The 27,690-nt window shown below is 43.1% G+C and overlaps 1 long non-coding RNA gene across 23 annotated transcripts in view; it reads left to right on the top strand.

Annotated features, from left to right (window-relative positions):
• LOC147359972 (uncharacterized) overlaps nucleotides 1-27,690 on the top strand; it is a 515,690-nt gene that overhangs the window by 127,035 nt on the left and 360,965 nt on the right. For 15 of the 23 annotated variants that reach the window (XR_015138858.1, XR_015138851.1, XR_015138841.1 and 12 more), the window contains exon 1: nucleotides 26,646-27,420. The exons of 1 other annotated variant lie outside the window; for it this stretch is intronic. This is a non-coding gene — a long non-coding RNA (uncharacterized LOC147359972). Of the gene's footprint in view, nucleotides 1-17,074; nucleotides 17,177-26,610; nucleotides 27,421-27,690 lie in introns of those variants that run through there. 7 more of the 23 variants (XR_015138844.1, XR_015138846.1, XR_015138845.1 and 4 more) reach the window with 5 other exon arrangements.

Genomic DNA, 27,690 nt, shown 5'->3' with positions numbered 1-27,690 from the left:
CAATCTAATTCCCTCACAAGTAAGAAAATTATAAAGAGAGAGATCTAATCAGTGAGTAGAATATAGCCTCAGAAAATCTGTATCAGCATACCTTAACGAAAGTAGAATAAATCTTGGAACTTTAATATCCCCCTTTCTCGGACCTAAATAGGCCCCTTTGGAAAACTATTTTATTGTTTCTCATTAAATTAGAATTGTGCTGAGGTGCCACTATCTACTGTTTCCTATTATTATTAATGTAAAAAAATCAGTGCATATTCAGCATTTCCCCAGTTAAAGCCAACAGAAAATCCTCCCCATGCTAATGCTTCACTCTAGCTCATTTTTAAACAAAATTCCTTTTTTCGTTGTTTACATCTGCATTTAAAGACAGCAATCCTTTCTAGTGACAATTAAGGAAATTTAATATATAGCTTTACTTCAGCTCTGTGAAACTAGCAGGTTTTGTGGAAGAAGCCTGGAAAGAGTTACAGAGGCAAGAACCCTCTCATTAACTTTGGGAGGATGCAGTAATCGCTGGGCAACAGAATGCAGGAAGCATCGTTTTTCAAAAGACAGGTAGTTTGCTAGTACATTACAGAGGAGTAACTCAAAAATTTGATTTGCCAGTGAAATGAAAGGTGTTTCAGTGTATTGGGTCTGTTTTATTAAAATTAATTAGTTTTGTTGCTGTGTCAGCCTTTGTTGCCGCGTGGGCTTTCTGCTGTTGTGGAGAGCGGGGCCTCTCTAGCTGTGGTGCGTGGTTTCTCGCTGCAGTGGCTTGTCCTGTTGCGTCGGCCACGAGGGCTTCAGTGGCTCCGGGGCTCGAGAGCTCAGGCTCAGCGGTTGCAGCGCGTGGCTCAGTTGCTCCTTGGCATGCGGGATCCTCCTGGACCAGGGGTCGAACCCGTGTCTCCTGCACTTGTGAGGGGATTCTTCACCACTGAGCCACCAGAGAGGCCCTGTTTGGGCTGTTATAACAGAATAACATGGACTGGGCAGGCTACGAACAGTAGACATTTATTTCTCACAGTTCTGGAGTCTGGAAGTCCAAGATCAAGGTGCTGGCAGGCTTGATTCCGCTGAGAAGGCACTTTTGCTTTTATAGATGATTGTCTTCTTACTGTATCTTCTTCAATGGGAGCCAGCATGGACTTTTCTCATTAGGTCATGAATTCTCTTCACGAGGGCTCCACCCTCATGACCTAATCGCCTTCCAAAGGCCCGTGCCTCCAAGTACCATCACATCAGGGATTCGATTTCAACGCAGGAATTTTGAGGGGACACAGACATTCAGTTCTAGGACACGCTGGCCGTTCACACTTTTTCTCAAAAATGCTACCGCGTAGCGTCTTATCTTCCATGAAACAGACCCTGGATGACAACAGATGCTGGGCGTTGGTGGCCTGCCAGCCACTGCGGGCCTAGGGATCTGTGATGTCGGGGGTCTCGGGACCATATTCCGTATGGAGCAGTTATTGGAGCCTTACTGAGACCAGGCACCCCTCTTTCATATTTCCAGTAGCTTCTTGGCCGCTAAGTTTTCAGCCCCTGAATAGGAAACGCTAAGCATGTACAATGGCTCTGATATTATGTTGGGGCAAAGCTTCCAAGTCACCAGAGGCACAGAAACTTGAGAGACCTCTTTTGCCATAAAGAGCTAATGTCCAGGCCCTCATAAAGACTGTCAAGCTCCTACGTGGAGCCCTCCGTCCGCAGCCCTTAACATCTTGTCTGCTACTTCCTGCCTTGCTCACTCCATCCTGGCCACATGGACCCCATTTCTACCAGTGTCTAAAGGCAATGGCACCCCAGTCCAATACTCTTGCCTGGCAAATCCCACTGATGGAGGAGCCTGGTGGGCTGCAGTCCACGGGGTCGCTAGAAGTTGGACACAACTGAGTGACTTCCCTTTCACTTTTCACTTTCATGCATTGGAGAAGGAAATGGCAACCCACTCCAGTGTTCTTGCCTGGAGAATCCCAGGGACGGGGGAGCCTGGTGGGCTGCCGTCTATGGGGTCACACAGAGTTGGACAGACTGACACGACTTAGCAGCAGCAGCAGCAGCAGCAGCATACCACTCCCTCACCTCTTTCTGGTTTTTGTTCACATGCCACCTTGTCAGGGTGACCTTCCCTGCTCCTTCACTTTTAACTGATATTTTCTCCTTTCTAGCTTTCACTAATCCCTTTCCCAGCTTTGCTTTTCGACCGAAGCCTTTATCATTATCTGACACACTGAATATTTCATTCATTCATTCATTGTCTGTCTCTTCCAAATTAGACTGTAAGCTTCATGAGGGCAGCAGTTCCGTCCTACTGTTGTCTCTCTAGTACCTACAACAGTGCAGGTACCTGATTAATAAGATGAACCATGAGTGTACGAGCCTGCTGCTGCTGCTGTGTCGCTTCAGTCGTGGTTGACTCTTCGCAACCCCATAGACGGCAGCCCACCAGGCTCCCCCGTCCCTGGGATTCTCCAGGCAAGAACACTGGAGTGGGTTGCCATTTCCTTCTCCAATGCATGAAAGTGAAAAGTGAAAGTGAAATCATTCAGTCGTGGTCAACTCTTCGCAACCCCATGGACTGCAGCCCACCAGGCTCCTCTGTCCATGGGATTTTCCAGCCAAGAGTACTGGAGTGGGGCGCCATTGCCGTATATGAGCCTGGTCTATGCTAAAAGAGACCTAGGACGCTATGGGAACCACAAGTAGCTCAGTGAGGCTGGAGCCTGGAATTTGAGGCTGGGGCAGGGCGGGGTGGGGGTGGAGTGGTGGGGCTTGTGGACTTGGAAAGGAGGCCGAGAGGGAGCCACGGACAGGGGAGCAAGCAGAAAGCGGTAGAAGGGTAAAATTGCTGGGAATATTTTATACTCTGTTGTTTTGTGAACCCGAATAGTATATATAGCTATTAGTTTCCATGAGTCTGAGAACAGGACCTTTCTGAAGATTTAGAAAATGCTAATGAGTCTGTTTAGATAGCGTTTTACCCAAAAAAATGCAGTTTACCTTGATTGTCCCCTAAGCTGCTGGCTTGATTTCAAGCAACGTCAGCCTTAGATAGAGAAGAAAGTAAAAGGCAATAAGGTAGATCCAGCTTGAACATAGGATCATCCAGATCAGACCCAGACTCCTGCTCCTCTGCCTGTTAACTCTGTGAGTGAGAAGAATGACTCAGCCTCTCTGAACCTGTTTTCTCATCTGCAAAATGGGGTCACATATGCCTATTATTCCAAACTGTCCAAAGTATGAATTAAAAAAAAATCCCTGTCTCATGCCTCCTATAGTTGTAGGTACTGAAGATACAGTAGCCATATTGATGAAAGTAATCACATACTTTATTAATGATTATGCAAATTAATGCATCTTATTTTTAAGAATGTTAAAGGTTGACTTAAGTTTTACAAGAAAAATGTAACTGGACATATAATATTGCAGCTTTTCATGGTTTTTTTTTTTTTGCTTTGCATGTTTTTTAGAATATATGGAGCTGTTTCTATCTGCTGCATCTTATGTACTTGCCTAATATTGGTGTAAGTTGCTGCCTTGGTAGAGTATATTCTTGAGTTGCAGACCTGTGTTACAAATGTCTCCTTCTTTTGGGGAGTCAGGTAGACTCTGTTTTGAGACCATGGGAAGAGTACCTCATCATTTTTTGAATCCTGTGAGTACTATGGATTATACTTTATTTAATATATACAGCATGTAAATAAGTTTCAGAGGCATAAAAGCTTCAAAACTAAACGAAAAGGAAAATTTAATAACCGGCTGATTTTTAGATTGTGCATTAAATAATCTGCTTTTCATCCTAAGAAAGGGGAGGAGGAAGGCAGAGTTTAACAGACGTGTATAACAAATTAAAATCCAGTACCTAGGGGGTGTAAATCACATTCCGTGAACCAAACAATGTGGTTTTCATCAGATCTCCTCAAGCTGCTCTGCCTGGGAGTTTGCGTATAATCCAACCAACTGTAGCACAGGAAGATCCTCCCAAGAAAGGGAAGAACACAGCACAGCGCCCGCAGAGCTCGGCCGAGTTCTGCCCGGCTGAGCTGCGTACATACGAGCGTGTCTGTCTAGTGATGTGTTTGGAACTATCCTTCCAAGGGCAGGGGTTAAAAGAAGAGAAGACTGTAAAAAGGAATAAGACGTTTGCACAGCGGTGCCCGTCTCCAGACAGGAGTAGAATTGGTGCTGGGATGAACGGAGCAGAGGGTTAACTGGGAGTGATCTCAGCCCCGTGGGAACAGGTGATGATGTCTGGGGACACTTGTGGTTGTCACACCTGGGCAGGTGCTGTCACGTCTAGTGAGAGGGCGCGGGGGGTGCTGTTGAACATCCCACGGCACACAGGACCGCCTCCGCCCCTGTCCCGGTAATGTGTTATCCAGCCCTCCAACGTCAATAGCACTGACATGGAGAAACCCTTGTATATAGAAGCTTTAACTTGGACTGCTGGTAAGTTTGAGGTTTTATCACATGATTTAGCCATCTGAAATGATGGTACTGAGTTGAATACATTGTGTTCTCACCTGTTCTGGGTTCTTTCTTTGTGTTTGGTGGGAAGCCACTGGGTTGACACAGGGCTCTGAGCGATTAGTTGTGATCTGGTCAATGAAAGGATCTTTGCTGACAAAGGTGTGGATAGTCAAAGCTGTGTTATTTCCAGTAGTCATGTATGGGTGTGAGAGCTGGACCATAAAGAAGGCTGAGCACTGAAGAACTGATGCTTTTGAACTGTGGTGTTGGACAGGACTCTTGAGAGTCCCTTGGACTGCAAGGAGATCCAACCAGTCAGTCCTAAAGGAAATCAGTCCTGAATATTCATTGGAAGGACTAATGCTGAAGCTGAAGCTCCAATAACTTTGGTCACCTGATGCGAAGAGCTGACTCATTGGAAAAGACCCTGATGCTGGAAAAGATTGAAGGCAGGAGGAGAAGGGGACAACAGAAGATGAGATGGTTGGATGGCATCACCAACTCAATGGACATGAATTTGAGCAAGCTCCGGGAGAGAGTGGAGGACAGAGGAGCCTGGCGTGCTGCAGTCCAGGATCACAAAGAGTCAGACACGCCGTAGTGACTGAACAAGAATGACAATAGAGGAAGCAAGCCGTGGCCTTTCCTTCTCATGGGTGAGAACCCACATCCTTATGAAGCCAGCCTGTGAGATGACCACGAGGAAACCAAGCATGAGCCCCTGTGCCCCTCTTCCCACGTGTGTCTCCTCTGTAAGTCTGAGCGGCAGAGGTGGGAAGGCAGGGGGGATTGTCATTGCCTATGTCTGAGCTTCACCCGGGCTGTGGTTCAGTAGGAGCCTTCAGTCTCCAGTGCTATCAATCCACCCCTTTTTAATAGCATCCACTTCGTTTTAAAAAATTCATGCTGTGGGTTTTGAGGTAATAACTATAGCTCCAGAAAAGTTTGTAAAAGATTGCATTGGATTGATACTTTTTAATGGACAGTGTCTGTACTGGGGCATTTATGCCTTAATGACAGATACATTTGGGGAAGGAAAAAGAGTGTGAGAGCTTTTTCACTCAGCTATTGCTGTCTTTGTCCAAATGTCTCTGAGAATTTGATGGGAGGAAGAATTTTTGTCTTTATTATGCTTGACTGAATAATTTGTTAGATTATGTTTTAAATCAGCATTTCCTCAAATTGCAAAACAACTAATGCTAAGGCATAGCATGGATTATTGTACATGCAATTTGCATAAAAGTTAAAAAAATAGTACTTCTCTAGTATCAGGTTGCTGCCTAGAAAAAATGCACAAAACCGATGGTTAAGATGAATGTGGTTGGTATTCATACCTTCTGCTTGCTAATTATATATATAAAAAAAAGCATAGCATAGCCACCCGATTGAGTGGGCTCATAATCAAATCATAATCATTTGGAATAAAATGGAAGCTTAATGTGAAACCGCTGACACAGCAAGTTTAATTAAAGCTCTTCTGTATTTTGCGAGTAAAGTTCTCAATTTCTGTATTTCAGTGATTTTTACAAGTGGTAGGTCTGGGTCCGGTGGGGATTCAGGGTCAGAGAGGCTGCTAAGTGGACGTCCAGGCTGGCCTCGCTCAGCAGCCCTTCACCCCAGGCTTCATCTAAAAGAGCTGCTGGTCGTCGGTCATGTTTATCGGATTTCTGCAGCTTTTGTGTGAAGACAGGCACCTACAGGTAAAGAAATGTTGGAGCAGTTGTTAAAGTTCCCAGGTGGAAGGGCTATTCTTTTAGGCACACAATGCAGATGAAGAAACAAGGAGATGAACATGCAAGAGCAGAAGAAAGCATTTTAAACTGGGTGAAAGGAGCTCAGTGTGACTGTGACTGCACGTTTGTGTGCCGTGTGCTCTATCCGTTGTGACTCCTCGAGACCCCGTGGTATGAGACCCCGGCCGTGAATCGAACCCGCGAACCCTGCAGCGGAAGTGCGGAGTCTTCACCGCTGGACAGCCAGGGAAGTCCTCCCGGCCACTGTTCTTGACTGAACTGAAGGGGAGAATGTGCTATGCTGTGCAAGCATGCTAAGACACTTTAGCCACATCCGACTCTTTGCGACCCTGTGGACTGTAGCCCACCAGGCTCCTCTGTCCATTGGATTCTCTAGGCAAGAATACTGGAGTGCGTTGCCTACTCCGAGGGATCTCGCTGACCCAGGGATCGAACCCTCGTCTCTTACGTCTCCTGCTTTGTCAGGTGGGTTCTAGTGCCGCCAGTGCCCCCTGGAAGCCGCGTGATACGTTGCGGACTGTGTCTTTTAAAGAGCAATACTCTGCTTGACAGCTATAGGATGAGAACGAGGCAAGTATGCAAAAATATAGATGTTAAATAGACATGTGAAGATTTAGATATTTTGAATCAACTCCAGGAGGTCATGAAGGACAGGGAAGCCTGGGGCGCTGCCGTCTGTGGGGTTACGAAGAGTCGGACACAACTTAGTGACTGAACAACACGATGCTCGCTCAGAGGGAACAGCTGCTGCAAAGGCTTGGTGTGGAAGAGCTCACCATGTCAGGGGCCAGAAGCTGCCATTTATATAGGGTGGCTCTGGGGTCCCAGATTCAGATCAGTCCCCACTCCCATTTTCTACGCGTTGAGCCGCTCCTCGGCAGTGCTCTCACAGTGCTCTGGGTTGTCCCTTAGTAGGACTGCTGAGGGGTTTAACACCTCACTGATAACAAAAGCTTCCAGGCCTGAGAGGCCACTGCCAACAAAAACAGCAGCAGCAGCAGCAGCATTAGCAAATAACTGTGTGAAATTCTATGGCTGTTCCTGGTCCAATCCAAGAGCAAAATGAGTTCAGAGTTTATGAGGCATCTTCAGTTCACTTCAGTTCAGTTCAGTCGCTCAGTTGTGTCCGACTCTTTGTGACCCCATGAATCGCAGCACACAAGGCCTCCCTGTCCATCAACAACTCCCGGAGTTCACTCAGACTCATGTCCATCGAGTCAGTGATGCCATCCAGCCATCTCCTCCTCTGTCGTCCCCTTCTCCTCCTGCCCCCAATCCCTCCCAGCATCAGGGTCTTTTCCAATGAGTCAACTCTTCGCATGAGGTGGCCAAAGTATTGGAGTTTCAGCCTCGGCATCAATCCTTCCAATGAACACCCAGAACTGATCTCCTTTAGGATGGACTGGTTGGATCTCCTTGCAGTCCAAGGGACTTTCAAGAGTCCTGTCCAACACCACAGTTCAAAAGCATCAATTCTTCGGTGCTCAGCTTTTTTCACAGTCCAACTCTCATAGCCATACATGACCACAGGGAAAACCATAGCCTTGACTAGACGGACCTTTGTTGGCAAACTAATATCTCTGCTTTTTAGTAAGCTATCTAGGTTGGTCATAACTTTCCTTTCAAGGAGTAAGCATCTTTTAATTTCATGGCTGCAATCACCATCTGCAGTGATTTTGGAGCCCCCCAAAATAAAGTCTGACACTGTTTCCACTGTTTCCCCATCTATTTCCCATGAAGTGATGGGACCAGATGCCATGATCTTAGTTTTTTGAATGTTGAGCTTTAAGCCAACTTTTTCACTCTCCACGTTCACTTTCATCAAGAGGCTTTTGAATTCCTCTTCACTTTCTGCCATAAGGGTGGTGTCATCTGCATATCTGAGGTTATTGATATTTCTCCCGGCAATCTTGATTCCAGCTTGTGCTTCTTCCAGCCCAGCGTTTCTCATGAGGCATTTTAGCCACAGTTTAAAATTATTGCCATTATATTTCTCAAGTTAAAATTTAAAAGTTAAATTAATTAGTTCGTTCTTTTGAATATATCTGAAAAAAATTTTGGGGGGTGTATGTTAGATAAATATATAGTTAATATATAAAAAATGTTTTAATATATATTTCTGTTTGTGTATATATATATATATATATATAGAAACTCTACCTCACTCTTTTTAATGCTAACTAATATTACATTCTTTGGAAATACCATCATTTATTAATAAGTCATTGGAATACTGCCCTTACGAAATTTATTTAGTTAGGTCAGGAGAAGAGGAGATAACATTTTAGGTAAAAGAAATGTGTGTGTAAAGATATTAAAGTAAGCAATGGGGAACCCCCTGGCATTCCCCTGGTTGGGTCACTGCTGGGGCCCAGGTTCAATCCCTTGGTTGAGTATCTTTCATTTATTTGTTCTTTAGGGGGGAATCCTCTCTAGAACGAAGACTAATGTTACAAACATTTGCTTTTTATTTTGATACCCGTGAAGACTTTGCTTGGTTCTGAATGACTTGTTGAGAGAAATCACCAAGGCCGCAAGGCCTACGGGCATACAGATGCCCAATGAAGGGCTTTCTCCCAAGAAAGAAATGAACAGGCTCTTTAAAAGGGAATTTGAAAACAGACCTTACAGAAATTCTTAGCATAAGATCATTATCACATTTCCCTTTTAAAAGCTTTTTATTTAGAAATAATTTGACTTGAAATATTGCAAAAGTAGCACACAGATTTCCCAAGGTATATCTACACCCAGATTCTCCAAATATTAACATCTTACAGAAACATAATGATCTAAACAAAAAGTTAAAATGGATTTGGTACGAACGTACAGATCTTATTAGAAATTCCGAGCTGTCCTAGCAATGCTCTTTTTCTGGTTCAGGACTCAACCCGAACTGTCACATTGCATTCAGGCATCCTGTCTCTTTGGATTCCTCGCATCTGGGTCAGTTCTTCAGTCGTTTTTAGTCTCTCATGATCTTAATATTCTTGAAGCGTAGTGGACAGTTGTTTTGTAGACTGCCCCTCCGTTTGAGTTTGTCTGAGTGCTGTGCATTACTGGGGAAAGCTCTGCAGAAGCAATGGTGTGTTCTAAACGCATCATTTCAGAAAGTGGTGATGCTGAACTGTCCTACTGTCTGTATTGTTAACTTTGATCATTCAGTTCAGTGGCATCTGCCAAGTTTCTCCATCATGATGTTCCTCTTTTTCCTTTTGTAATTAGCAAGTATCGTATATAGAGAGATACTTTCAAACTACATACATATTCTCTATTAATTTCCTATTCCTGGTATGACGACCACAAATTTAGTGGCTTTAAACAACATAGATTTATGGTCTGACTGTTCTTACAGGTCAGAGTGTGAAATGGGTGTCCTGGGATAAAATCAAGGTGTTGGCAAGAGGCTCTAGATGAGACCCTGTTTTCATGCCTTTTCTAGAGTGTGCTTGTATTCCAGAGTATGATTGTGCTTCATGGCTTGTGGCCTTTCCAGTTTTCAAAGTCAGCAATGGCCAATCATTTTTCTCACACTATATCACTCTGACACCAACTATTCTGCCTCCCTCTTCCACTTTTAAGGGAATCCTGGCTCATATCTCCGTATTTGTAAAAAGCTTTTTATCTATATTGGAGTACAGTTGTTTAACAATGTTGTGTTAGTTTCTGGTGTACAGCAAGGTGGTTCAGTTATGCGTGTACATGTATCTATTGCTTTTCAAATCCTTTCCCCAGTTAGGTTCTTCTAGAATACTGAGCAGAGTTCCCTGTGCTGGACAGCGGGTTCTTGTTGGTTATGCATTTCAAATACAGTAGTGTGTACATGTCCATCCCAAACTTGGTAACTACCCCTAACTAAGCCCCACCATCCCTCTCGGTGACCAGAAGTCCATTCTCTAAGTCTGTGAGTCTCTTTCTGTTTTGTTACTAAGTTCACGTGTATAATTTTTTTTTAGATTCCATAGATAAGCAATACGGAGAAGGCAATGGCACCCCACTCAAGTACTCTTGCCTGGAAAATCCCACGGACGGAGGAGCTTGGTGGGCTGTAGTCCATGGGGTCGCAAAGGGTCAGACACGACTGAGCGACTTCACTTTCACTTTTCCCTTTCATGCATTGGAGAAGGAAATGGCAACCCACTCCAGTGTCCTTGCCTGGAGAATCCCAGGGACGGGGGAGCCTGGTGGGCTGCCGTCTATGGGGTCGCACAGAGTCGGACACGACTGAAGCGACGTAGCAGCAGCAGCAACAGCAGCAGATATGCAATATCATATTTCTCTTTCTCCATCTTGCTTCACTCAAGATGACAATGTCTAGGTCCATCCCTATTGGTGCAAATGGCATTATTTCCTTCTTTTCAATGGCTGAGTAATATTCCATTTTATGTATGCATCACACCTTCTTTATCCATTCTTCTGTTGATGGACATTTGGGTGCTTCCATGTCTTGGAGGCTGTAAACAGGGCTGCAGCGAACGTTGGGGTGCATGGATCAATTTGGATCTTGCTGTTTGCTGGGTATGTGCCCAGGAGTAGTGGGATTACAGGATTATATACTAGGTCTATTTTTACTTCTCAAAGAAACTCCACACTGTTCTCCATAGTAGCTGCACCAATTTACATTCCCACCAATGATGTAGGAGGGTTCCCTTCTTTCCACACCCTCTCCAGCATTTATTGTTTCTGGGGTTTTTGATGATAGCCATTCTGACTGGTGTGAGGTGATATCTCATTGTAGTTTTTATTTAAAATTTCTCTAATAATTAGCAATGTAGAACATCTTTTTGTGTGCCTCTTGGTCATTTGTATGCATACTTTGGAGAAATGTCTATTTAAGTCTTCTGCCCATTTTTTGATTGGGTTGTTTGTTTTGATGATATTTAGCCACATGATCAGATCAGATCAGATCAGTCGCTCAGTCGTGTCTGACTCTTTGAGACCCCATGAATCGCAGCACGCCAGGCCTCCCTGTCCATCACCAACTCCCGGAGTTCACTCAGACTCATGTCCATCGAGTCAGTGATGCCATCCAGCCATCTCATCCTCTGTCGTCCCCTTCTCCTCCTGCCCCCAATCCCTCCCAGCATCAGAATCTTTTCCAATGAGTCAACTCTTCGCATGAGGTGGCCAAAGTACTGGAGTTTCAGCTTTAGCATCATTCCTTCCAAAGAAAGCCCAGGGCTGATCTCCTTCACAATGGACTGGTTGGATCTCCTTGCAGTCCAAGGGACTCTCAAGAGTCTTCTCCAACACCACAGTTCAAAAGCATCAATTCTTCGGCGCTCAGCCTTCTTCACAGTCCAACTCTCACATCCATACATGACCACAGGAAAAACCATAGCCTTGACTAGACCAACCTTTGTTGGCAAAGTAATATCTCTGCTTTTGAATATGCTATCTAGGTTGGTCATAACTTTCCTTCCAAGGAATAAGCGTCTTTTAATTTCATGGCTGCAGTCACCACCTGCAGTGATTTTGGAGCCCAGAAAAATAAAGGCTGACACTGTTTCCACTGTTTCCCCATCTATTTCCCATGAAGTGATGGGACCGGATGCCATGATCTTCGTTTTCTGAATGTTGAGCTTTAAGCCAACTTTTTCACTCTCCACTTTCACTTTCATCAAGAGGCTTTTGAGTTCCTCTTCACTTTTTGCCATAAGGGTGGTGTCATCTGCATATCTGAGGTTATTGATATTTCTCCCAGCAATCTTGATTCCAGCTTGTGCTTCTTCCAGTCCAGCGTTTCTCATGATGGACTCTGCATACAAGTTAAATAAGCAGGCTGACAATATACAGCCTTGATGTACTTCTTTTCCTATTTGGAACCAGTCTGTTGTTCCATGTCCAGTTCTAACTGTTGCTTCCTGACCTGCATATAGGTTTCTCAAGAGGCAGATCAGGTGGTCTGGTATTCCCATCTCTTTCAGAATTTTCCACAATTTATTGTGATCCACACAGTCAAAGGCTTTGGCATAGTCAATAAAGCAGAAATAGATGTTTTTCTGAAAGTCTCTTGCTTTTTCCATGATCCAGCAGATGTTGGCAATTTGATCTCTGGTTCCTCTGCCTTTTCTAAAACCAGCTTGAACATCAGGAAGTTCACGGTTCACATATTGCTGAAGCCTGGCTTGGAGAATTTTAAGCATTACTTTAAGCATTACTTTACTAGCGTGTGAGTAATGCTTAAGCCACATGAGCTGTTAGTAAATTTTGGAGACTAATCCCTTGTCGGTCACATCTTTTGCAAATATTTTCTCCCATTCTGAAGGTTATCTTTTCGTTTTGTTTATGGTTCCCTTTGCGTGCAAAAGCTGATAAGTTTAATTAAGTCCCATTTGTTTATTTTTGTCTTTATTTCCATTACTCTGGGAGACAGAAAAAGACATTGCTGTGATCTACGTTACAGAGTGTTCTGCCTATGTTTTCCTCAAAGAGTTCTAGAGTATCCAGTCTTGCATTTAGGTCTTTAATCCATTATGAGTTTGTTTGTGTGTATGGTGTTAAAGAATGTTCTAATTTCATTTTTCATGTGTAGCTCTTCAGTTTTCCCACATCTTTCATTGAAGAAACAGTCGTTCTTCATTGTATAGTCTCGCCTCTTTAGTCGTAGATTAATTGACCGTTGGTGTGTGAGTTTGTTTCTGGGCTCCCTCTCCTGTTCCATTGATCTACAATATCCCTATTTTAAAGTCAGCTGCTTAGCAACCTTTATTCCATCTGTAGCTTAAATTGTCCCTGGCTAAGAGCACAGTATATTCATGGGTTCCTGGGAGTGCACGTGGATATCTTTAGCATCATTTTTCTGCTTACTGCAATTTCATTCTTCATCAAAATTTAAGTTTATGAATTTATGTTGGTTTTTTTTATCATTATAGACTCACAGTTTTCTGTTTTTATTCAACAGACTTTTTTAGTTTTTAATATCATTATTTTTTGATGCTCAAATTGCCTCAAATTGGGCGCATGGAGTCCCGGCATTATTCTGACATGCCCCCAACATTATATTGGGATTATCTTTTACTTTACCTACTACAGCTCTGGAGTCAGCCATTTCTCCAAGGGCGCCTGCTTTCTTTTACTGGAAAATGGCGTTTAGAAGCCCACACTGGGAGCTGAGGGTGCTCGTTTCCGCAGGGCTCTTTGCTTGTGGTCCTTCCAAAGGACAGTTAGGTAATATACGTGCAGAGCGCTTTCCTTTCTTTCATAGACTTCAACAAAATAGATTTATCTATTTAATTTTTATATTGTTGCTTCATCTGTTTATCTCTGCCTTTTATGAGGCAGAGGACTGGTCACTATACAGTAAAATTGCCTCTTGGGTGTTTGTTGCTGAAGTTAATCTGTAGAGTGGAAGTTGCTTACGGTAAGACTTAAATTATTTCTGGTGACAACTGAAAATTCCTCAAATCTCCCATATATTTCAGACTTCTATCAAGCCTCAGTAAGTCCAGCATGGCCAGTTTTTCCTCTGGCATTGAAACCAACTGCTGTTTCATTATTTCAGGCACAGATATGTATCTTTAATCAATGAAATGTAGGATTGCTCAAAGCAGGAGAAAAATAAAAAAGACCCTCTTTCCCCAAATAAGCAGCAAATTCATCTCTTTTTTATACTTCTGGGCGTGTACTCACTGGGAACATATTGGCGGAATAGTCGGCACTGCTCGAGTTGTCCTCATGCCCACAGTCTGTCTTTTATTCCGAGCAGTTGTAGATGAATTTAAGGAAGTTAACGGCATTCAAGAAACTATTTCAGTCTCTGTCCTGCATCACAGGCATAGTTCTTCTCTAGAGCAGACATGCTAAGGAAGTATGAGCTCAATGAACAAATGAAAGTATTAGTGTTTTGTGTCCTTGAACCTTGGAGACTTGTCTGTCTTTCCCTTTCCTTAATGACAAAATTTAATTCTCTTCTTATATGACTTATTTTCATTCACTTGAACTCTTTTATTTTTATGCATAAAATCATATTGATACTGGGGTAGGAAGACCGGGAGTAATTCAAACACATTCTTGTATTGGGGATCTTTCAGAGAGGATATCATGGATTTGAAGTTTTCACCAGAGCTTTGAGAAGGCGTGAACTTGAATTGTTTTTGAAAATACCAAAGCCCAGAGAAGACTGTTTAGGAAGACAAGATGCAAGTTTTATTGAGGATCTCAGCTTATCTCTTGCCAAACCTGCAGCTTGTTCCCTTCCAAAGCTCTTCCTTTCATAGATGCCGCCAGAAATCTTTCTGCAGGTGATTCTCCTATTTGTCCAATTCTGGAAATACCGATTCAACAAATACTTCCTCCAGGTTTATGATGTACAGGGAGATCTCGGACTTTAGGAAAGTTCAACATGAAGTGAAGCTTGGGCATACTTCTCTTTTAAAAGAATCTTAAAATTCTAGGCAAATTATTTCATCCTGTTGCCTTTTCATACTGTTCAGGGGGTTCTCACGGCAAGAATCCTGGAGTGGTTTGCCATTCCCGCTTCCGGTAGACCGTGTTTTGTCTGAACTCTTCACTATGACCTGTCTGTCTTGGATGGCCCTGCATGGCACGGCTCATAGCTTCAGTGAGTTATGCAAGCCCCTAAGAGGTAGTGAAGGATGGGGGCAGCCTGGTGTGCTGCAACCCATGGGATCGCAAAGAGTCAGACATGACTTAGTGACTGAACAACAGCAGCAGCATCCCATCTTGTTGACTAGGTTTTATTGTCTTCATTTTTCACCTAGTTCATCTGACAATTTTCTGTTCTGCCACAACAGGAAGACAAGTAGATGGCAACCTAGAAATTAGAAAAACAATGAGGATATCTTCTGGGAGAAGTTGAAGATGGTTTAGGAGAGTTGCAGGACTATTATTTTAATCAATTCTGCTTTGCTCCTGATTAGAGATTCAGCACTCCTCTTTAAAAGGATTGCTTCAATACTAATCTCTCTGCCAACACAGTGTGGAAAAACAAATTGAGACGCATCGCCCATAAAATGCCACTATTCCTATTTTTGTTTGGCTGATTCTGCCTCACCCCATCCCATTTTTTGCCAATTGAAAACAAAGGTGTTAAGCATAAGGTGTTCAAGTCCTGTTTTATCTCCCCCTCCCCTTCTCTCTAGAGTGTGAACTGCTCTCTGAAGACATACAGTATAGTGTCAGCCATATAGTGCAGTGATTGACACCATAGCTTTGGTTTTAAACAAATTTTAGGACCACTTCTCAATTTGCCCATTACTATGTCTGAATGTTCATATAAAATATTTAGCTCTTTAAAGCCCACTTTCCTTAGCTATACAATAGGTGTAATTCAACAGTGAAGCCATAGTTTACTCAGAGTTCAGATTTTAAATTAACTCATAAGATGTAAATTGGGTGTAGTTAATATTGTTATTGGAGAGCCCTTATGTCATCCATAAAACAGAGCAGTAGTGGTTTTACATGTACAATTACACAGTATGCTGCTGCTGCTAAGTCGCTTCAGTCGTGTCCGACTCTGTGTGACCCCATAGACAGCAGCCCACCAGGCTCCCCGTCCCTGGGATTCTCCAGGCAAGAACACTGGAGTGGGTTGCCATTTCCTTCTCCAATGCATGAAAGTGAAGTCGCCCGTTCGTGTCCAACTCTTCTCGACCCCATGGACTGCAGCCCAGGCTCCCCTGCCCATGGGATTTTCCAGGCACAGTATAAGTGTTTGTAAATGTATAATAGTGAATATCATAAAGTGCTCTCTATAAAATAGCACATATGCAAAATATAATTTCATGGTATATTAGGTTAGCAATCATTAGATTGCTATTTTTATTTCTTGTTCTTTTTTTTTTTTTTTGGTCTTTGCCAACCTCTCATGATTGAGTTCACATATGATGCAACTTCAGTGTGTCTATGTGATGGAGCTGCTGTGAGGAATAAAGGGAACTATGTATGACTGCAAATTGCTAATTCTGTGTAAATGATAAAGGAGATGATGCTGAAGAAGAGGTGATGGTGGTGAAAACGATGAGGATGCAAATGGAAACAAAAATGAAGATGATGATGGAGGTGATGAGGAGACGAGTATGATGTTGATCTGAAGGTTTGATTCATACTCAGGTTCCTTAGGCTTATCTTTATCATTGTAGGCTTCTCCACGCTGGCAGAGAGGGAGAGGTTTTCAGGCATAAGATGGTACTACTTCTAGTATTTTTAATCAACAAAATTAGTATTAATGAACAGCCTCTAATACTTAATACCCAGAAACCTGAGGTTCCTTCTTTCATTTCATTCTGCTGGACAGCCTCGAAAGTCCAGCTTGCTGCCACCTGAACCGCTCGACCTGGATAGAATTACATCTTAACTGTATACACCAAAGCACTTTGGTCTCCACTGATGACAGAGATCAACTAGAACAGCATTTTTCTGTGGTTATAAGACATCAAACCACAGTGAACTTTAGTTCCTTAAATGACTCTTTAAATATTTAATATCATGTTAAAAGATGTACAAATGTGAGCACAGAGAGTGAGTTGGAGGCAGGCAGAGAGAACATTGTAGATCAAGGGCAAACGATGGGCTCTTTGTAGGCTGCTGCGCTAGGGCTCCTCTTCCTGAGAAAGCAGATCACGTGGTTGATTATTTGGGCCATATCTTCAGATAATAAACATTATTCTGCAACTATAAAAACATGCATTGTTACAGTCAGATGAGATTTCAAAGAAAAAAGTTAATCTAGCCTTTTGAAATTCCCTGTTTAAATATAACATTTTATTATGGAAATTATCAAACACATACTCAAGTAAGGAGAGAAGTATAATGATCCCCTGGCTTCAACAATTATCAACATTTCGCCACTTATATTTCATCTTGGCTTCACTTAATCGCCATCCTCATCTGCTTTTTTTTAGGGGTGGATTTGAAAGCAAATTCCAGGCATTGTGTATTTTCATTGTACATTATTCAACATGGATCTTCATAGAAAAAGCCTTTGAAAAAATTATGACCATAAAGTAAGAATAATTTATTTTCTATTTTATTTTTTGAAGAATAGTTGAGTTACTGTATTGTGTTATAGATATATATTCTTTTTCATTGTGGTTTATTACAAGATATTAAATTAGTTCCCTGTGCTATACAGTCAGACCTTTTTGTTTATATATTTTACATATGTGTGTGTGCGTAGTTTGTATCTGCCTATTCCAAATTTTAGCTTTTCTCCTCTTCTCCTTCCCACTTTGATAACCGTAAGTTTGTTTTCTATGTCTATGAGTCTGTTTTGTAAATAAGTTCATTTGGATCACATTTTAGACTCCACATGTAAGTGACATCATATGATACTTGTCTTTCTCCATCTGACTTACTTTACTTAGTATGATAGTCTCTAAGCCCACCCAGGTTGCTGCAAATAGCAGTATTTCAAAGAATACTTAATAATACCACAAGCCCTTTTAAGTAGCAGAGGTATTTAAAACTATCAGCAAACCTGGTCTTTGGTAACCTGTTTTGATGAATTATGATACTAGCACTTCATGTTAAGCCTCTCATCCCATCCTGATTTTGACAATGCATAGTCTGGAGCTGTCATGTTACAAGTGGTGTAGATCGGGATTAGCAAGCTTTTTCTGTAAAGGCTAGACAATAAATATATTCAGTTTTGCTGCCTGCGTGGTCTCTGTTATGACCACTCAACTCTGCCATTATAGGCAAGGGCAGATAATATATAAATAAATGGGCACGCCTGTGTTCCAATAAAACTTTATTTGTAACAAAAGGCCAGGGACTGGATCTGGCCCTTGGCCCATAGTTTGTTAACCCCTGGCTACAGATAAATTAATCCCATTCCTTGGAAAGCTGAGTGTGTCATGGTTGAAGAGCAGTGCCTTAGGAATCAAAACACCCAAATTTCAGACCTGTCCCAGCATTCGGAAGCTCTTGAATAAGCCACTTTTCAATTCATGGTTTCTTATTTAGTAAATGAGGACAGAGGCTCCTGCCTTTCTTGCTTAAAGAGGTTACTGCAGGGAAATTTCCTGGTGGTGCAATGGCTAGGACTCCGCGTTATTTCTGCCGAGGACATTGGTTCAATCTCTAGTTGGGGAACCATATCCTGTGAGCCGTATGGCATGGTCAAAAAGAAAAAAGAAAAAAAAAAGGTTATCGTAGGACTGAATGAGATCGTGAATGTGGACATGCTAAGGTGCTGCTCCAGTACGAGGTATGACTGTCCACTTTATCTTGAAATTCTGGAGGGTTCTCTGTCAATGATTCTTAATTACATTTTAACCCTCACCATCCATTATCCCAGCTGTCAGACACAGAACAAGAAAAAGCAAACTCACATCCACCGAGCACTTTTACATATATGCAAGGGACCATTCGACGGGCTTATGTGCATAATCCTTTTTGGTTAATCAGGTAGTATTGTCTCAATTTTAATGGCAAAGGAACTGAGACTGAGAATGGTTAAGGAAACGCCTAACCTCTGACGGGAGTGAGTGGCAGAGTCAGGATTTGAACTGTCTGACTCCACAGCCTTTCGTCTTTTACCTCTAGTGACACTGAAGGCATATTGTCACGTTCCCCCCTTCTGCAATGCCACCAACTAACTCTTTCGTAGTTTATACGGTGCTTTCCTACCTGCATGAGCTCGTGTAATCTTCCCAACAGACACGAGGCAATTCAATCAAGCCACCAGTCTGAATAACTCCTGCTGCCGCTGCTGCTAAGTCGCTTCAGTCGTGTCCGACTCTGTGCGACCCCATAGACGGCAGCCCACCAGGCTCCCCCGTCCCTGGGATGCTCCAGGCAAGAACACTGGAGTGGGTTGCCATTTCCTTCTCCAATGCATGAAAGGGAAAAGTGAAAGTGAAGTTGCTCAGTCGTGTCCGACTCCTAGCGACCCCATGGACTGCAGCCTACCAGGCTCCTCTGCCCATGGGATTTTCCAGGCAAGAATACTGGAGTGATTATCCTTAAAAATCTAGATTCGCCATCATTTCCCAGGAGAGACCTTCTCTTATCCCCAGATGGGGCCAGGCCCCCATGTTAAATGTGTCACTATACACCCTATATTTGCCTTGCCATGTACATTCCACTCCTGTAACTAAAGAGTCGTCGTGGAGAAAATGCCTTGAAAGCAGAAATTATGTTGTTCTTGTTCACCACCGTATCACCACCCCTGGCCTGTGGGTGCGCAGTAAATATCTGTGGAATAAATGTCTTTCTAAAAAATGGTGGGATTGGAAGTTGCATGTTTTCCAGTGAAGTTTGTATCAGAATGATATTTATTGCACTGCGAGTTGAGCACGTGAATCTTTTAGCAGGGAGCCTGTAGGAATCCCAAGGCAGTGATTCTGTGCCTGGGGGGTGTGGTCTCTTAGGTGTCAGATCTGCTGCTAACTCACTAACCAGATGGGGATGGGGTGAAGCGGGTGAAGGAGTGCCTGGGGAGGGGAGAGGCTGTCCTTCGCTTGTTTGAGAAAAGTGTGTGTGTGTTGGGGGGAGCCAACATTTATTTCCTAATTCTATATATGAAAGCACCATGGGGAATCGATCTAAAAGGAAGGGAAACAAGTGTTATAAACTGAACTGTCTTCAGAGGCCAAATGGGTACCATAAATGTGCAAAGAACTGAATATGAGAAGGAATGATGAATTCTTTAGTGATCTGGACTCCATATTTAGCCTAAAGTTATTCAAGTTAAACATGTTAAAAAAAAAAAATCACTTTGTGGACAAGCAAGACATAGGCAGGCACAGTGGTGTCCTGGACTTCAACTTTGTGATTCCCCAGACGATGGAGACGGGGAGAAAGTGAAGGCCGTAAAGAGGAGAAGACAAAGCAGAAGAGAAACGACTCCTGGTCAGATGGGGAATCTTGGGGGACCCCTATTAGCTTCTTCCTTGCTTAAATTAGTACAGACCCCCTTTGGGGTTTGAGACAGATATGCAGACGTCTATCAACAATGTGGTATTATTTGGGAGTAATAATACTCCCTAATACCTAAGCATTTTGGTTCTCACACACAATGAGACTAGTCCAGTGAAACAAAATCATTTTCTCTTTCTTATTTTGGCCTCCTGTGATATTTCTAACGAAGATGGCTGAGTTTGGGTTTGGCCAACTCTAAACGGAAAATCAGAGCAATTCCAGTGTTCCTGGGTGCTTCTATTTGTAGATTGCCTTCTTCCCCATATTGATTTCTGGTTTGGCTTCCAGGGTAGGTATAGGTCATTCTACTCCTATTATCTTTAATTTAGGTCTGTGCCATTTTTCATCAGCAGGATCCAGGCAGGTGTGCTGAGGTGCCTCAGGGCTTGGGCTGGGGGCGGTAAGTGCAAAAGTCACCTCCTCGACCAGACCTCCATTTTGCCTTTAATTATCTTAAATGTTGCAAGTTCAGCTCTTCTGTTTGCCATGGTCTGTTGGGTGGAGAGACTGTTGATAGAGTTTCCTTTAAGTCTTTCCAAGGAGCTAAAGGTTAAACCCTTATGAGGCTACTAAAAACAAAGGGCCCTGGAGCAGGACTTAGATTATAGAACTGGACCAAACTACTATCTAATCCAGCACTTGCTTTCATGAACACACCCGGAGGTGGAACATTAATTGAACCAACTGCTCAGAAACATGGACATTCAGCAGGCATGAAACCAAAGGATGCTTCCCCTTGAAATCTTGGAATTGGTTTCTTGCTCTTTGTGTGTAGGGATGAGTAAAGCGAGGAACAGACGAATACAGAAGCCTCCTTGGGAAGGATGCACACGGCTTAGAATAATAAAGTAGGGCTGGGTATCACAATTTCCTGTTCTCTAAACGCGTGTCCCCAGCAGTTAAAAGCCACGAGGAAGAAGGAAGTCTCTCACCAGGAAGAAAGGGGGAGGGGAGACTCTGGGGCTGCGCGTGGCAGTGCTCCTGATTGCTGACACCCGCACGCTCATAACAGCCCACAGAGCTACAGCCACCAACTCCAGTATTTGTCACTGTCACTTCCCAAGTGCTTGGCATTGTTCAGGAAATGGTAAGTGTAAAGCAGAACTGCCTGCGTCCAACTCGGACAAGGGAGCAGCCGTGCAAGGGTGCTTGAAACTGAAACAGGCTTACGTGTCCCATTATGTGCCCCAGCAAGAGTCATAAATAATTGTGACAAGATTTTTTCCCTTCCCATGTGACAGTCCTTGACTCTGCCTCCTGTCTCCTCTCCCCTCTGCCTCATAGACTAGACCTGCCAGGCTGTGTGATGATAGATGTTACCGGGCAGCAAATGACAGCTGGATAGATTTTTTACTTGGTGCTTTAGAGGGAATCAGATACGCTGTATAAAGCAATAAAAAAAGCACACTCACAAGGTGGATTAAAAATAGCTAGCACAGCAGTAACCCACTTTGTTGTTTATCAAAAGTTAAATCTCACATGGTAAGTCCTAGTGATGTTTTAATTTTTCAGACTCCTGTCAGAGTGACACTGACAACAGTCACTAAAAAAAAAAAAAAAAGAAAGAAAAGAAAGAAAGAAAAAAGAGAAAGGATAAAATAATTCACCATTTCTTTATTATATTTTTTGTGACTAATGAATCAAAAATATTTTCTTCTGTAAATGCTAACCAAGAAGAGAAATGGACTCGTGCTGGGCGCTATGGCCGCATTAAAAAAAAAAAATTCTCAATCTTGAATTTCAAACATAAAACTGGAAGTGTTATAAGGGAGGGAATTATCCCACTCCTATTCAATTATTATTATTATTTTTAAAATGCTGCTCATCTTCCTCCAAACATTCTATTGATTTAGATCCTGTGTAACAAATGGTCTGGTTTTCCAGCCACCTTGGAAATGTCATGTAGGCGTCAACAAAACTACTTACTGTATGTTTCATAAAGAATTACAGCCTCCTCTGAATTACTGAGACTTTCATCTCGGGCAAGCTGGCTGGGTTACCTGGTGTCTCGAGGGATGTGTGGAGGTGCTGGGCCATGATTCAGTGACCTGGCCCGCTCCCCAGTTCACAGACGTGACAGGCTGGGATGCACTTCGTCTCTGCATTTCTGTCTCCCCTGCCCTACACAGGAAGTAGTCACCGTGTAATTTAAGAGTGCTCGGTATATCAGATCACCACTATTTTCCCTCTTGATTTTTCTGACGAATCATGTTAGGAAGGCTGTAGCTTTCATGCAGCAGTGTGCAGCATGAGATGGCTTGGTAGCACAAAATGTTTATTAAAAAAATATGTCTTTTGGGCTGAGTACCAGGCAAAGGGGATAATTTGAGCTGTGCCTCTATAATTCAAGTTTGAGGACAATTCAATAACACTACAGCTGCATTCCTGGCAATACCAGGTTGTACATGTGTTATTGGGTGGTGGTTATTATTTTGATCATTGTAGCATCATCTCCATAAAACAGTTTTCATAATAAAACCTATTTCCATAGCTTAGTCACTCAACTGATTCAGTTTTTTTCTTTTTTTCAGCAGAGACAGATAAATGGTAAGACATATCATGAAATGGTCAAAAGGGCATGTTTGGGGATCCTGCTGCCTGGATTCAAATCCCGTGTCCGATTTTTAACTCTGGGTGACCTTAGGCAAGTCATTCAGCCTCGCCGTGCCTTAGTATCTTCACTTGGAGAATGAAGGTGTTAATTATCCCCACAGAATAGGATTGTTTTGAGGACTGAGTGAAATGAATGAGCTTTAGCACAAGTCTTGGTAATGGGTGTTAAGTAAATTTTATTATTTTAGGTATAATAATTATTTTCTGCTGGTGCTGCTGCTAAGTCACTTCAGTCGTGTCCGACTCTGTGCGACCCCATAGACGGCAGCCCACCAGGCTCCCCCGTCCCTGGGGTTCTCCAGGCAAGAACACTGGAGTGGGTTGCCGTTTCCTTCTCCAATGCATGAAAGTGAAAAGTGGAAGTGAAGTCGCGCAGTTGTGTACGACTCTTCGCGACCCCATGGACTGCAGCCTACCAGGCTCCTCCGTCCATGGGATTTCCCAAGCAAGAGTACTGGAGTGGGGTGCCATTGCCTTCTCTGAATTATTATTTTCTAGTTATTATAATTATTTTTTTCTAGTTATTATAATTATTTTATTATTATTATATGTTATATTATTATAAAATTGCTGATTTATTTTCTAGTTATTATAGTTTTACTCAGTCTACTCATATCTCTTTACTCCAAATCTTTATGGATTTGATGACCATGTGTTGGATGACTGAATGTAAAGTTATTTTTGGAACAAAGCCCTCTTAAGGTTAAACCAACAGTAATATTTTACACTGCTTGATTTGGTGTAAGTAACCTTTGATAAAACTTCTAAGTACAAGGGAGCATATTCTCTGGATCACTGATACTGTCTTTTTGGTGAATTTCGTCTTTTCCTCATTGGAAAAGAACCTTCAATGAGATGCTTTATGTGGACATAGTTGGTGTGTGTGTGCTAAGTCACTTCAGTTATATCCGACTCTTTGCGACTCTACGGACTATAGTCCACCAGGTTCCTCTGTCCATGAGGTTCTCTAGACAAGAATATTGGAGTGGGTTGCCATGCCCTCCTCCAGGGGATCCTCCCAACCCAGGGATCAAACCTGTGTCTCTTACGTCTCCTGCATTGGCAGGCAGATTCTTTACCACTAGTACCACCTGGGAAGCCCAACATAGTTGGTCAGTCAGTCAGTTCAGCCGTCAGTCGTGTCCGACTGTTTGTGACCCCGTGGGCTGCAGCAGCCAGGCCTCCCTGTCCATCACCAGCTCCTGGAGCTTACTCAAACTCATGTTCATTGAGTCAGTGATGCCAGCCAACCATCTCATCCTCTGTCGTCCCCTTCTCCTCCCGCCTTCAATCTTTCCCAGCATCAGGATCTTTTCCAATGAGTCAGTTCTTCGAATCAGGTGGCCAAAGTATTGGAGCTTCAGCTTCAGCATCAGTCCTTCCAATGAATACTCAGGACTGATATCCTTTAGGATAGACTGGTTGGATCTCCTTGCAGTCGAAGCAACTCTCAAGAGCCTTCTCCAACACCACAGTTCAAAAGCATCAGTTCTTTGGGGCTCAGCTTCTTCACAGTCCAACTGTCACATCCATACATGACCACAGGAAAAACCATAGCCTTGACTAGACGGACTTTTGTTGGCAAAGTAAAGTCTCTGCTTTTGAATATGCTATTTAGGTTGGTCATAACTTTCCTTCCAAGGAGTAAGCGTCTTTTAATTTCATGGCTGCAGTCACCATCTGCAGTGATTTTGGAGCCCAAGAAAATAAAGTCTCTTACTCTTTCCATGGTTTCCACTTCTATTCGCCATGAAGTGATGGGACCAGATGCCATGATCTTAGTTTTCTGAATGTTGAATGTTAAGCCAACTTTTTCACTCTTTTCTTTCACTTTCATCAAGAGGCTCTTTAGTTCCTCTTCACTTTCTGCCATAAGGCTGGTGTCATCTGCGTATCTGAGGTTATTGATATTTCTCCTGGCAATCTTGATTCCAGCTTGTGCTTCCTCCAGCCCGGTGTTTCTCATGATGTACTCTGCACAGAAGTTAAATAAACAGGGTGACAATATACAGCCTTGACATACTCCTTTCCCAATGCGGAATCAGTCTGTTGTCCCATGTCCAGTTCTGACTGTTGCTTCCTGACCTGCGTACAGGTTTCTCAGGAGACAGGTATAGTTGGTACCTGAATTTGTTAATCAGTCTTCTTTCTTTTCCTTTTTGCTTATTATTTGACTATGTTAAGTACTGTAGACCTCTTTGAGTTGTAAGCACAAGATAAAGGTATGTTCTAACTTGCCTTTGGAATCACTTTTTTTTTGCCAGTTATTCACAGGAACGAATACAATTATTGTGCTGCAGGCTGTGCACACATATATAATATACATGCATTTTGTTGATGCAAATGTTCTGTGAAACACTAGTTATTCTTCTCACACGTGATGTACTCTCGTATTTTTCTCTTCTTTTCTAGTTCATTTTCAAAAAGTGTTGGTCTAGCTCAGGGGTCTGTAAAAGGCCAGATAATGAATATTTTGGGCTTTGAAGGCTGACTCAAAACTACTCAACTCTGCCATTGTGATGTGAAGGCAGCAAAGACAATGCATAAATGAATGGGCATGGCTGCGTTCCATAAACACTCTGCTTATGGACATTGAAATTTGAATTCCATGCGATTTTTTTTAATCACAAAAATCTCTTCTTTTAATTTTTTTCAACTCTTTAAAAATACAAAGACAATTCTTAGCTTGTAGTTCCTACAAAAACAGACAGTGAGATGGATCTGGCCCATGGGCTGTAGTTTGCAGTCCCTGCTCTAGTCCATTAAATTGATTTTATGACCTGTAGTTTGTAGAAAATTTCCCAAAGTGACTTTGGAGGGGCACTTGTTTAGCAGTGGTGCAAAGAGTTGCTAATGGAAAGAAGGCATCTCTCTTCAGATGGATTTGTGAGACCCAGGGTGAACAAAGATGTCTACCTTTCAGCAGAAATTCTGGCGTTCTTAATCATACTCTCAATCTTTCTGCCTTTGAAAAAGGGGTTCAGGAAGCCTCCCACTCCCTGATGGTTTAACCACAGAATCTTATTTTGCACGTTTCTGAAACTTGGGTTCAGAGGAATATACCATGGGAACCCTACCTCTAAGCATGAATCTGGGGACACCATCCTCTTTCAAGGGTGACGAATAGGGAACCACAGCATTAGCCAGTGAGAAAGGCCTTTGGAAATGATTAGCCTTCCAGTCAAGAGTCACATTTTGGAGCCTCCTGTGTGCACAAAGTTATGCTAAGCACACAGAAGAAATGAGAACTTAATTCTGTGTTCCTGGGAAGCCACAGTTGGACTTTGAACTTGGTTACAGGCAACGTGTCAACAAGCATAAAATAACATGGTCTCATTTGTAATGAAGCCCCAAGGGTTGATGGCACTTCAATAGGGGAGAATAACGATAAGACCCATGAGCATTTTATAATTTTATGGTTTTCCCATTGTTTTTTCATAAGTCATTTCATTTGATTCTAACAACAGCTGTGTGAGATGGAGGGAACAGAGGTCAGGAATCTGTTTTATAGGCAGGGAAATGGAGTAACTCAGCTGAAGTTATACCTTCAGTGAAGTGCTGGGTTGAGGAAGCAGGTCTTCCTTAGAATTCTTTCAGCTTCTACTAAGAGTAGCGGAATACTTTACAAAGGAGGAAAATTTAGATCAAGGTCTGAAAACAGCTCATGGATATAGATTGTTGAAAGAAATTGGAGGGATGCACAGAAATGTGTGTGTGCACACACACAGGTAGGAGTGATTTTGGAAAAGGCACAGAATTAGAAAAAGGAAGTACTGTGTAAAGGGCATCGAAGCTCTTTAAAAGAATGACAATAGTTGCCATAGGGAAAGAGAAAATTGGCCAAGATGCTGGTGTTCAGGTTCCCTGGCCCCATGGCCTCATGTTCTCACTCCATATTTTGTAAATACATGGTTATGTAACAGCTGAGATCACTTATAGCAGTGCGCATGCGTCTCATGATGGCCCTGCTTGGCCACGGGCCACTTTTGTTCTGTAAACTTATATAAGTTCCACCTGAAAAGTCCCTGAGGCTGCGGTATGGCTGCGTCCTATGGGTCAACCACGAGAGGAGAGCATACAGCGTGTCTGTTGCTGCTATGGCTGCTGTGCCAGCCTGGAGAGAATGAACGTGTCTGTAGTTCCTAGGCTCTTTGAGTTTTCTTCCAGCTTCCCTGCTCTGGCCTTTCCTACCCTGGATTCAGTGAACAGAGAGATACAAGACAGTTGCTAAATTAAAATCAGCTGTTATCAACCCTCGGCGTTGATTCCCAACAAGGGTCCTTCTGCCCTGTGTTGCTTGAGTCAATAGAATAAGACCCAGTTTTATGGGTCTTCTTAATGAAGAAGCAAAGGAAAGCTTTGTTCTTTCATCAAAGAATGAAGAGGTGCCAGCTGCCCACTCACTCATAGACTGTGGGTGGGGCTTTATAGGGTCTCATTTGCAGGGTGGGCAGGGGGTGGAGGCTGGCAGGGCTGGCAGGGCTGTGCAGCTGGGGTTCCACATCCAGCGCCAGCTGTCTCCGCACCCAGCCGTCTCGGCACACGGCCCTGCCGCCATCTTGGTTTGGTGCCGTGTGCAGCACTTCTGCTGACGTGTGGCGGCGGCCATTTTGAACCAGGAACTCTGCTCTGAGCGGCCGGAGTGAGGCGCCTGCACACCGCAGCCTGTGAGCCGGTGACACCAGGTGAAGCACAAAGGAAAAAAAAAGAGGTTAGACTTTATTATCCAGCTTCTATTTTTATTGTTAATGGGCTTTGCTGGTGACAGATCTCTCCTCTTTAGTCTTGTTCCTCATTCTTGAGGGGCTGAAGGGAACTGAGGGGTATTGAGTGGCACAGAGGGGTGCAGGGCCCGCTCTGTAAGTGCCTCCTGCTGAGTGTGGGGCTGGCAGCGGCCTGTGGAGGAGTGGAGCTTCTCCTCAGCTGCCTTTAGGTCTGTTTGGTTGTCACCAGGTTTCAGCCCTGACTGTTCATTTCCCTG

The sequence above is a fragment of the Bos grunniens genome, chromosome 13 (assembly GCF_055505025.1).
Source record: "Bos grunniens cultivar Pamir isolate PY7600 chromosome 13, Bosgru_T2T1.0, whole genome shotgun sequence".
Classification (NCBI taxonomy): Eukaryota; Metazoa; Chordata; class Mammalia; order Artiodactyla; family Bovidae; genus Bos; species Bos grunniens.
The sequence above is the reverse complement of the archived record's forward strand: the minus strand, read 5'-3'. Positions and strand labels throughout refer to the sequence as shown.